Below are 12500 nucleotides of genomic sequence, written 5' to 3'. Positions count from 1 at the left end.
TCTTGTCATTTTAGACGGACCCACTGAGCGCACAACACAGTGGAACTCTCTGACAAACACTGCTTGTGCGTTAGCCCCAGTAAACAACTCAGCGGGGGTCACAGGCCCTGACCCGTTCAGAGGCACCTGTGTGACAAGACAACAAATGAAACTCGCTGGAATGTTTCTGCTGTCTTGTCATTTTAGACGGACCCACTGAGCGCACAACACAGTGGAACTCTCTGACAAAACACTGCTTGTGCATTAGCCCCAGTAAACAACTCAGTGGGGTCACAGGCCCTGACCGGTTCAGAGGCACCTGTGTGACAAGACAACAAATGAAACTTTAAAGACGCTGGCATGTACATCTTGTTTCTGCTGTCTTGGACGGGCCCACTGAGCGCACAACACAGGGGAACTTGGTGCAAACACTGCGTGTGCATAAGCCACAAAACACAAGCTCAGTGGGGTCACAGGCCCTGACCGGTTCAGAGGCACCTGTGTGACAGACAGCAAATGAAACTTAGACGCTGGAATTATTTATATGTTTCTGCTGTCTGTCTACGATTTCAGATTCACACTTAGAGTTTTTTGTCATTAAGTCATAAAAGCCACAAAACCACTTTAATATGACTTTCCAATACTCTTTGAAAGGTCTCTATATTGATAAAATGAGCCTTTTAGCAAAGTAACACTTTTCGGGCATTTTCAAAGTGCTCCCGCTGAGTGAATTTTGTTCTGAAAATCGTGTTCCCGAAAATCTCCGGGCACCCCGCCAACCCCCCCTGCCAGAAATGACAAGTGTCAAATCAGCGGGTCAAACGGCCACCTCTATCCGACCAGGAGCACCCAAATCCCCGCAAATGGCACTTTTTTTTTTCTTCATCGGGACTTCCGACGAGGTTAATGATTTCCCAAACTGCAACTCATTAACTATGTCCTGAGACACTTGCCAGAAATGACACATGTCAATTTGGCGGTAGCAAATCACTTTCCCAGGCCGGGAAGCAACACCCGAGGCCCGCAAAAGGCGGCCGAATATTTTCTCATCGGACTTCCGCGTTTTGGTTAATCATGTCTCGAAATCGTTAAATGCACATGTCAATTCGGCGGGAGCAATTCACTTTCCCAAGCCGGAAAGCATCACCGGAGGCCCGCTTGAAGGGCCCTAATATTTTCTCATCGGACTTCCGCGTTTTGGTTAATCATGTCTCGAAATCGTTAAATGCACATGTCAATTCGGCGGGAGCAACTCACTTTCCCAGGCCGGGAAGCAACACCCGAGGCCCGCAAAAGGCGGCCGAATATTTTCTCATCGGACTTCCATATTTTGGGGGTTGGATTCTCTCCCGCATTCCAGCCCCCTGGCCACGGGTCGCTCATTCACTTTCAGCCCGGGCCTTGCCAATTTGGTTAATCAGTTAGCCATGCACCAGACTCGGCCTCGCCTTTTTCATTTATGGTTAATGATGTGCCCAGGCTGGGACTTAGTCTCTCCAGCAGCCAAAACTTTTCACTGGTTAATGAGGTGCCCAGCCCGGCACTTAGTCTCTCTCCCCAGCAAGCTTACTTGGTCGGCCGACATTTGGATCCATTTTCGGGGCTCAATCGGGTCGAATACGGTCCCTTACGCAAGGGGAGCCGAAGCCCCGGCCTCTGCCAGGCGTCAGGCTGCCGTTTTTTAAGCCCGACCAAAAACCCGAAAATTGGTTAAAAATGGAAATAAATTTCCACCCAAAAAGGGTTAAAAGTCGGTTGGACGGCAGCCCTGGTCGGTCTCTGCAGACCTGGAGGCCCTAGACAGTAATCTGGAAAACAGACAAAGTCTCGAGAAACCACCTCCTACCATTCTCCAGGTACCCCGCCAATCCCCCCTGCCAGAAATGACAAGTGTCAAATCAGCGGGACGGATTTGACTTTTGTGACCGACCGCTGGAACTTTTTTCGGCTACAGGCAGTCAAATTTTTCTCCTTCCGGACTTCCAGTACAACTTTGAACGGCCATATCTCCGCACTCCCGCGTCGGAGCCAAGCCGTTTTTACACCGTTGGACGCGGCTTCCCGTGCCCGTTCGAATGCCGCCCTGCTCGGCGGAAAAGGAGAATTTTTTTATTTTTCGGCCGATTTCGGGAAAAAAAATTCCCGCTCTGAACTCGGATTTTTCGGCTTTAATCGTTTCGTATACGGTCCCTTACGCAAGGGAGCCGAAGCCCCGGCCTCTGCCGGGCGTCAGGCTGCCGTTTTTAAGCCCGACCAAAAACCCGAAAATTGGTTAAAAATGGAAATAAATTTCCACCCAAAAAGGGTTAAAAGTCGGTTGGACGGCAGCCCGGGTCGGTCTCTGCAGACCTGGAGGCCCTAGACAGTAATCTGGAAAACAGATAAAGTCTCGAAAAACCACCTCCTACCATTCTCCAGGTACCCCGCCAATCCCCCCTGCCAGAAATGACAAGTGTCAAATCAGCGGGACGGATTTGACTTTTGTGACCGACCGCTGGAACTTTTTTCGGCTACAGGCAGTCAAATTTTTCTCCTTCCGGACTTCCAGTACAACTTTGAACGGCCATATCTCCGCACTCCCGCGTCGGAGCCAAGCCGTTTTTACACCGTTAGACGCGGCTTCCCGTGCCCGTTCGAATGCCACCCTGCTCGGCGGAAAAGGAGACATTTTTTTTTTTCCGGCCGTTTTCGGGAAAAAATTTTCCCGCTCTGAACTCCGATTTTACGCCTTTAATCGATTCGGAGACGGTCGCTTACGCAAGGGAGGCGAAGCCCGGGCCTCTGCCGGGCGTCAGCCTGCCGTATGTAAGCCCGTCCGAAGCATGAGTTCCCACTTTTGGTTATCCAGTTGTCAATTTTAAAATTTCAGTTAATCAGTTGCCTGCTTGGTTAATCATTTGTCGCTCTGACATTTGGTTAACCAGTTGTCGATGTTCGAAATTCAGTTAATGAGTTGCCTCTTTGAAATTTCAGTTAATGAGTTGGCCCTTTGGTTACTCATTTGTCCCTGTGTCTTTTGGTTAACCAGTTGTCGATGTTCGAAATTCAGTTAATGAGTTGCCTCCTTGGTTACTCATTTGTCGCTCTGGCTTTTGGTTAACCAGTTGTCGATGTTCAAAATTACAGTTAATGAGTTGCCTCTTTGAAATTTCAGTTAATGAGTTGGCCCTTTGGTTACTCATTTGTCCCTGTGTCTTTTGGTTAACCAGTTGTCGATGTTCGAAATTCAGTTAATGAGTTGCCTCCTTGGTTAATCATTTGTCGCTCTGACTCTTGGTTAACCAGTTGTCGATGTTCAAAATTTCAGTTAATGAGCTGCTCTTATGTTCTATGATTTCCTACCTTGACAACTCATTAACCAGTGTTTCAAACAATGCACCAGGCCATTTGACGACCCCAACTCGGTTCCACAAGCGGGAAAGCAGCACCCCAAGGCCCGGTAAGGGGGCCGAATACATTCCCATCGTGAATTCCGTCCCAAATGTGAAAGACAAGTTTTCAGTTAATCAGTTGCCTGCTTGGTTACTCATTTGTCGCTCTGACATTTGGTTAACCAGTTGTCGATGTTCAAATTTCAGTTAATGAGTAGCCTCTTTGAAATTTCAGTTAATGAGTTGGCCCTTTGGTGACTCATTTGTCCCTGTGTCTTTTGGTTAACCAGTTGTCGATGTTCGAAATTCAGTTAATGAGTTGCCTCCTTGGTTAATCATTTGTCGCCCTGACTCTTGGTTAACCAGTTGTCGATGTTCAAAATTTCAGTTAATGAGCTGCTCTTATGTTCTATGATTTCCTACCTTGACAACTCATTAACCAGTGTTTCAAACAATGCACCAGGCCATTTGACGACCCCAACTCGGTTCCACAAGCGGGAAAGCAGCACCCCAAGGCCCGGTAAGGGGGCCGAATACATTCCCATCGTGAATTCCGTCCCAAATGTGAAAGACAAGTTTTCAGTTAATCAGTTGCCTGCTTGGTTACTCATTTGTCGCTCTGACATTTGGTTAACCAGTTGTCGATGTTCAAATTTCAGTTAATGAGTAGCCTCTTTGAAATTTCAGTTAATGAGTTGGCCCTTTGGTTACTCATTTGTCCCTGTGTCTTTTGGTTACCCAGTTGTCGATGTTCGAAATTCAGTTAATGAGTTGCCTCCTTGGTTAATCATTTGTCGCCCTGACTCTTGGTTAACCAGTTGTCGATGTTCGAAATTCAGTTATTGAGTTGCCTCCTTGGTTAATCATTTGTCGCTCTGACATTTGGTTAACCAGTTGTCGATGTTCGAAATTCAGTTAATGAGTTGCCTCCTTGGTTAATCATTTGTCGCTCTGGCTTTTGGTTAACCAGTTGTCGATGTTCAAAATTTCAGTTAATGAGTTGCCTCTTTGAAATTTCAGTTAATGAGTTGGCCCTTTGGTTACTCATTTGTCCCTGTGTCTTTTGGTTAACCAGTTGTCGATGTTCGAAATTCAGTTAATGAGTTGCCTCCTTGGTTAATCATTTGTCGCTCTGACTCTTGGTTAACCAGTTGTCGATGTTCAAAATTTCAGTTAATGAGCTGCTCTTATGTTCTATGATTTCCTACCTTGACAACTCATTAACCAGTGTTTCAAACAATGCACCAGGCCATTTGACGACCCCAACTCGGTTCCACAAGCGGGAAAGCAGCACCCCAAGGCCCGGTAAGGGGGCCGAATACATTCCCATCGTGAATTCCGTCCCAAATGTGAATGACAAGTTTTCAGTTAATCAGTTGCCTGCTTGGTTACTCATTTGTCGCTCTGACATTTGGTTAACCAGTTGTCGATGTTCAAATTTCAGTTAATGAGTAGCCTCTTTGAAATTTCAGTTAATGAGTTGGCCCTTTGGTTACTCATTTGTCCCTGTGTCTTTTGGTTACCCAGTTGTCGATGTTCGAAATTCAGTTAATGAGTTGCCTCCTTGGTTAATCATTTGTCGCTCTGACATTTGGTTAACCAGTTGTCGATGTTCGAAATTCAGTTACTGAGTTGCCTCCTTGGTTAATCATTTGTCGCTCTGGCTTTTGGTTAACCAGTTGTCGATGTTCAAAATTACAGTTAATGAGTTGCCTCTTTGAAATTTCAGTTACTGAGTTGCCTCCTTGGTTAATCATTTGTCGCTCTGGCTTTTGGTTAACCAGTTGTCGATGTTCAAAATTTCAGTTAATGAGTTGCCTCTTTGAAATTTCAGTTAATGAGTTGGCCCTTTGGTTACTCATTTGTCCCTGTGTCTTTTGGTTACCCAGTTGTCGATGTTCGAAATTCAGTTAATGAGTTGCCTCCTTGGTTAATCATTTGTCGCCCTGACTCTTGGTTAACCAGTTGTCGATGTTCGAAATTCAGTTACTGAGTTGCCTCCTTGGTTAATCATTTGTCGCTCTGACATTTGGTTAACCAGTTGTCGATGTTCGAAATTCAGTTAATGAGTTGCCTCCTTGGTTAATCATTTGTCGCTCTGGCTTTTGGTTAACCAGTTGTCGATGTTCAAAATTACAGTTAATGAGTTGCCTCTTTGAAATTTCAGTTAATGAGTTGGCCCTTTGGTTACTCATTTGTCCCTGTGTCTTTTGGTTAACCAGTTGTCGATGTTCGAAATTCAGTTAATGAGTTGCCTCCTTGGTTAATCATTTGTCGCTCTGACTCTTGGTTAACCAGTTGTCGATGTTCAAAATTTCAGTTAATGAGCTGCTCTTATGTTCTATGATTTCCTACCTTGACAACTCATTAACCAGTGTTTCAAACAATGCACCAGGCCATTTGACGACCCCAACTCGGTTCCACAAGCGGGAAAGCAGCACCCCAAGGCCCGGTAAGGGGGCCGAATACATTCCCATCGTGAATTCCGTCCCAAATGTGAATGACAAGTTTTCAGTTAATCAGTTGCCTGCTTGGTTACTCATTTGTCGCTCTGACATTTGGTTAACCAGTTGTCGATGTTCAAATTTCAGTTAATGAGTAGCCTCTTTGAAATTTCAGTTAATGAGTTGGCCCTTTGGTTACTCATTTGTCCCTGTGTCTTTTGGTTACCCAGTTGTCGATGTTCGAAATTCAGTTAATGAGTTGCCTCCTTGGTTAATCATTTGTCGCTCTGACTCTTGGTTAACCAGTTGTCGATGTTCGAAATTCAGTTAATGAGTTGCCTCCTTGGTTAATCATTTGTCGCTCTGGCTTTTGGTTAACCAGTTGTCGATGTTCAAAATTTCAGTTAATGAGTTGCCTCTTTGAAATTTCAGTTAATGAGTTGGCCCTTTGGTTACTCATTTGTCCCTGTGTCTTTTGGTTATCCAGTTGTCGATGTTCGAAATTCAGTTACTGAGTTGCCTCCTTGGTTAATCATTTGTCGCTCTGGCTTTTGGTTAACCAGTTGTCGATGTTCAAAATTTCAGTTAATGAGCTGCTCTTATGTTCTATGATTTCCGACCTTGACAACTCATTAACCAGTGTTTCAAACAATGCACCAGGCCATTTGACGACCCCAACTCGGTTCCACAAGCGGGAAAGCAGCACCCCAAGGCCCGGTAAGGGGGCCGAATACATTCCCATCGTGAATTCCGTCCCAAATGTGAATGACAAGTTTTCAGTTAATCAGTTGCCTGCTTGGTTACTCATTTGTCGCTCTGACATTTGGTTAACCAGTTGTCGATGTTCAAAATTTCAGTTAATGAGTTGCCTCTTTGAAATTTCAGTTAATGAGTTGGCCCTTTGGTTACTCATTTGTCCCTGTGTCTTTTGGTTACCCAGTTGTCGATGTTCGAAATTCAGTTAATGAGTTGCCTCCTTGGTTAATCATTTGTCGCTCTGACTCTTGGTTAACCAGTTGTCGATGTTCGAAATTCAGTTACTGAGTTGCCTCCTTGGTTAATCATTTGTCGCTCTGGCTTTTGGTTAACCAGTTGTCGATGTTCAAAATTTCAGTTAATGAGTTGCCTCTTTGAAATTTCAGTTAATGAGTTGGCCCTTTGGTTACTCATTTGTCCCTGTGTCTTTTGGTTAACCAGTTGTCGATGTTCGAAATTCAGTTAATGAGTTGCCTCCTTGGTTAATCATTTGTCGCTCTGGCTTTTGGTTAACCAGTTGTCGATGTTCAAAATTTCAGTTAATGAGTTGCCTCTTTGAAATTTCAGTTAATGAGTTGGCCCTTTGGTTACTCATTTGTCCCTGTGTCTTTTGGTTACCCAGTTGTCGATGTTCGAAATTCAGTTAATGAGTTGCCTCCTTGGTTAATCATTTGTCGCCCTGACTCTTGGTTAACCAGTTGTCGATGTTCGAAATTCAGTTACTGAGTTGCCTCCTTGGTTAATCATTTGTCGCTCTGACATTTGGTTAACCAGTTGTCGATGTTCGAAATTCAGTTAATGAGTTGCCTCCTTGGTTAATCATTTGTCGCTCTGGCTTTTGGTTAACCAGTTGTCGATGTTCAAAATTTCAGTTAATGAGCTGCTCTTATGTTCTATGATTTCCGACCTTGACAACTCATTAACCAGTGTTTCAAACAATGCACCAGGCCATTTGACGACCCCAACTCGGTTCCACAAGCGGGAAAGCAGCACCCCAAGGCCCGGTAAGGGGGCCGAATACATTCCCATCGTGAATTCCGTCCCAAATGTGAATGACAAGTTTTCAGTTAATCAGTTGCCTGCTTGGTTACTCATTTGTCGCTCTGACATTTGGTTAACCAGTTGTCGATGTTCAAATTTCAGTTAATGAGTAGCCTCTTTGAAATTTCAGTTAATGAGTTGGCCCTTTGGTTACTCATTTGTCCCTGTGTCTTTTGGTTACCCAGTTGTCGATGTTCGAAATTCAGTTAATGAGTTGCCTCCTTGGTTAATCATTTGTCGCCCTGACTCTTGGTTAACCAGTTGTCGATGTTCGAAATTCAGTTACTGAGTTGCCTCCTTGGTTAATCATTTGTCGCTCTGACATTTGGTTAACCAGTTGTCGATGTTCGAAATTCAGTTAATGAGTTGCCTCCTTGGTTAATCATTTGTCGCTCTGGCTTTTGGTTAACCAGTTGTCGATGTTCAAAATTTCAGTTATTGAGTTGCCTCTTTGAAATTTCAGTTAATGAGTTGGCCCTTTGGTGACTCATTTGTCCCTGTGTCTTTTGGTTAACCAGTTGTCGATGTTCGAAATTCAGTTATTGAGTTGCCTCCTTGGTTAATCATTTGTCGCCCTGACTCTTGGTTAACCAGTTGTCGATGTTCAAAATTTCAGTTAATGAGCTGCTCTTATGTTCTATGATTTCCGACCTTGACAACTCATTAACCAGTGTTTCAAACAATGCACCAGGCCATTTGACGACCCCAACTCGGTTCCACAAGCGGGAAAGCAGCACCCCAAGGCCCGGTAAGGGGGCCGAATACATTCCCATCGTGAATTCCGTCCCAAATGTGAAAGACAAGTTTTCAGTTAATCAGTTGCCTGCTTGGTTACTCATTTGTCGCTCTGACATTTGGTTAACCAGTTGTCGATGTTCAAATTTCAGTTAATGAGTAGCCTCTTTGAAATTTCAGTTAATGAGTTGGCCCTTTGGTTACTCATTTGTCCCTGTGTCTTTTGGTTACCCAGTTGTCGATGTTCGAAATTCAGTTAATGAGTTGCCTCCTTGGTTAATCATTTGTCGCTCTGACTCTTGGTTACCCAGTTGTCGATGTTCGAAATTCAGTTAATGAGTTGCCTCCTTGGTTAATCATTTGTCGCCCTGACTCTTGGTTAACCAGTTGTCGATGTTCGAAATTCAGTTATTGAGTTGCCTCCTTGGTTAATCATTTGTCGCTCTGACATTTGGTTAACCAGTTGTCGATGTTCGAAATTCAGTTACTGAGTTGCCTCCTTGGTTAATCATTTGTCGCTCTGGCTTTTGGTTAACCAGTTGTCGATGTTCAAAATTTCAGTTAATGAGTTGCCTCTTTGAAATTTCAGTTAATGAGTTGGCCCTTTGGTTACTCATTTGTCCCTGTGTCTTTTGGTTAACCAGTTGTCGATGTTCGAAATTCAGTTAATGAGTTGCCTCCTTGGTTAATCATTTGTCGCTCTGACTCTTGGTTAACCAGTTGTCGATGTTCGAAATTCAGTTAATGAGTTGCCTCCTTGGTTAATCATTTGTCGCTCTGACTTTTGGTTAACCAGTTGTCGATGTTCGAAATTCAGTTAATGAGTTGCCTCCTTGGTTAATCATTTGTCGCTCTGGCTTTTGGTTAACCAGTTGTCGATGTTCAAAATTTCAGTTAATGAGCTGCTCTTATGTTCTATGATTTCCGACCTTGACAACTCATTAACCAGTGTTTCAAACAATGCACCAGGCCATTTGACGACCCCAACTCGGTTCCACAAGCGGGAAAGCAGCACCCCCAAGCCCCGGTAAGGCGGCCGAATACATTCCCATCCTGAATTCCGTCCCAAATGTGAATGACAAGTTTTCAGTTAATCATTTGCCACCTTGGTTCATCATTTGCCACTCTGACTTTTGGTTTCCCAGTTGTCAGTTTTCACATTTCAGTTACTGAGTTGACTTTGTCTTTCTCACTCTGTGTATCTCTATCTTCTCTCTGTCTCTCTCAGTGTATGCGAGTGTCTGTGTGTGTTCCACTGCCGCCCGGCCAACCGGGTCCAAAGGCCCGCCACGTTACACACGAAAAACCCCGGTCTCGCTTCGGAGCGACGGGCACCCGGCTTCTCGGTGTCGGACCGACTCCGTTCAGATACCGCTGGATGCCCCTTGCCCCTGGCTTGCTCTGGCAGCCGGCGCGTGCAGGCCGCCCCCTGCCCCGCCGTCTCAGTGGTCGGAAAGCGGTCTCCAGCCAACGGCTGTACCTCGGCCGCGGAAAGAGGCAGCTACACAAGCGAGGCACTGCTCTGTGCGGCCCCGCCACCCCGTTCAGCTGCCGTTGTCCCCGACCGGATCGGACTTTCCTTCCCGAAGTTATCCCCGATAAGCTGCCGCTGACCGACGGCCCGTCAGCCGCTGCGGGACGGCGACACTTTCCCGAACTCGCCCGGGGCCACTTCGGCAATATAGTGTGCGCCGGAGCCGGGGCTTTCCAACGAGCCATCCCCGAACGAAATCGGACACGGGAGTCGGGAGCGACAGGCGTTCGACTGGTGCCGGGCAACCGGGTCCAAACGCCCGCCTTGTTAAACACACGTACACCCCAGGCTCGATTCGGAGCGACGGGCACCCGGCTTCCCGGTGTCGGACCGACTCCGTTCAGATACCGTTGGATGCCCCTTGCCCCTGGCTTGCTCTGGCAGCCGGCGCGTGCAGGCCGCCCCCCGCCCCGCCGTCTCAGTGGTCGGAAAGTGGTCTCCAGCCAACGGCTGTACCTCGGCCGGGGAAAGGGGCAGCTACACAAGCCAGGCACTGGTCTGTGCGGGCCCGCCACCCCGTTCGGCTGCCGTTGATCCGGACCGGATCGGACTTTCCCTCCCGAAGTTATGCCCGATAAGCTGCCGCTCACCGGCGGCCCGTCAGCCGCTGCGGGATGGCGACACTTTGCCGAACTTGCCGGGGTCCAGGCCGATAATATAGTGTGCGCAAGCGCCGGGGCTTTCCAACGAGCCCTCCCTGACCGAAATCGGACACGGGAGTCCAGAGCGATAGGCGTTCGACTGCCGGCCGGCCAAACACAGGCAATCCCCCGCCGTTGCGGACCCGCTCCAGGACAACCGGGTCCAAACGCCCGCCTCGTTACACGCACGAAAACACCGGGCTCGATTCGGAGCGACGGGCACCCGGCTTCCCGGTGTCGGACCGACTCCGTTCCGGTACCCTTGGATGCCCCTTGCCCCTGGCTTGCTAGGACAGCCGGCGCGTCAAGGTGGGCCCCCGCGGCTCCGGCTCAGCAGTCGGAAAGCGGTCTCCAGCCAACGGCTGTACCTCGGCCGGGGAAAGGGGCAGCTACACAAGCCCGCTACTGGTCTGTGCGGCCCCGCCACCCCGTTCAGTGGCAGTTGACCCCGACCGGATCGGACTTTCCTTCCCGAAGTTATCCCCGATAAGCTGCCGCTGACCGACGGGGCGGCAGCCGGTACGGGACTGCGACACTTTCCCGAACTTGCCGGGGTCCAGGCCGATAATATAGTGTGCGCCAGCGCCGGGGCTTTCCAATGAGCCCTCCCTGACCGAAATCGGACACGGGAGTCCGGAGCCAAAGGCGTTCGACTGCCGGCCGGCCAAACTCAGGCAACCTCCCGCCGTTGCGGACCCGCTCCCGGACAACCGGGTCCAAACGCCCGCCCTGTTACACGCACGAAAACACCGGGCTCGATTCGGAGCGACGGGCACCCGGCTTCCCGGTGTCGGACCGACTCCGTTCCGGTACCACTGGATGCCCCTTGCCCCTGGCTTGCTAGGACAGCCGGCGCGTCAAGGTGGGCCCCCGCGGCTCCGGCTCAGCAGTCGGAAAGCGGTCTCCAGCCAACGGCTGTACCTCGGCCGGGCCAAGCGGCAGCTGCACAAGCCCGCTACTGGTCTGTGCGGCCCCCCCACCCCGTTCAGTAGCAGTTCACCCCAACCGGATCGGACTTTCCGTCCCGAAGTTATCCCCGATAAGCTGCCGCTGACCGACGGGGCGGCAGCCGCTACGGGACTGCGACACTTTCCCGAACTTGCCGGGGTCCAGGCCGATAATATAGTGTGCGCCAGCGCCGGGGCTTTCCAACGAGCCCTCCCTGACCGAAATCGGACACGGGAGTCCGGAGCCAAAGGCGTTCGACTGCCGGCCGGCCAAACACAGGCAACCTCCCGCCGTTGCGGACCCGCTCCCGGACAACCGGGTCCAAACGCCCGCCCTGTTACACGCACGAAAACACCGGGCTCGATTCGGAGCGACGGGCACCCGGCTTCCCGGTGTCGGACCGACTCTGTTCCGGTACCACTGGATGCCCCTTGCCCCTGGCTTGCTAGGACAGCCGGCGCGTCAAGGTGGGCCCCCGCGGCTCCGGCTCAGCAGTCGGAAAGCGGTCTCCAGCCAACGGCTGTACCTCGGCCGGGCCAAGCGGCAGCTGCACAAGCCCGCTACTGGTCTGTGCGGCCCCCCCACCCCGTTCAGTCGCAGTTCACCCCAACCGGATCGGACTTTCCGTCCCGAAGTTATCCCCGATAAGCTGCCGCTAACCGACGGGGCGGCAGCCGCTACGGGACTGCGACACTTTCCCGAACTTGCCGGGGTCCAGGCCGATAATATAGTGTGCGCCAGCGCCGGGGCTTTCCAACGAGCCCTCCCTGACCGAAATCGGACACGGGAGTCCGGAGCGAAAGGCGTTCGACTGCCGGCCGGCCAAACCCAGGCAATCTCCCGCCGTTGCGGACCCGCTCCCGGACAACCGGGTCCAAACGCCCGCCCTGTTACACGCACGAAAACCCCGGGCTCGATTCGGAGCGACGGGCACCCGACTTCCCGGTGTCGGACCGACTCCCTTCTGGTACCACTGGATGCCCCTTGCCCCTGGCTTGCTCGGACAGCCGGCGCGTCAAGGTGGGTCCCCGCGGCACCGGCTCAGCAGTCG

Source organism: Somniosus microcephalus, unplaced genomic scaffold (genome assembly GCF_052327205.1).
Source record: "Somniosus microcephalus isolate GS21.2 unplaced genomic scaffold, FLI_Smic_1.0 scaffold869, whole genome shotgun sequence".
NCBI lineage: Eukaryota > Metazoa > Chordata > Chondrichthyes > Squaliformes > Somniosidae > Somniosus > Somniosus microcephalus.
This window is presented reverse-complemented; position numbering follows the sequence as displayed.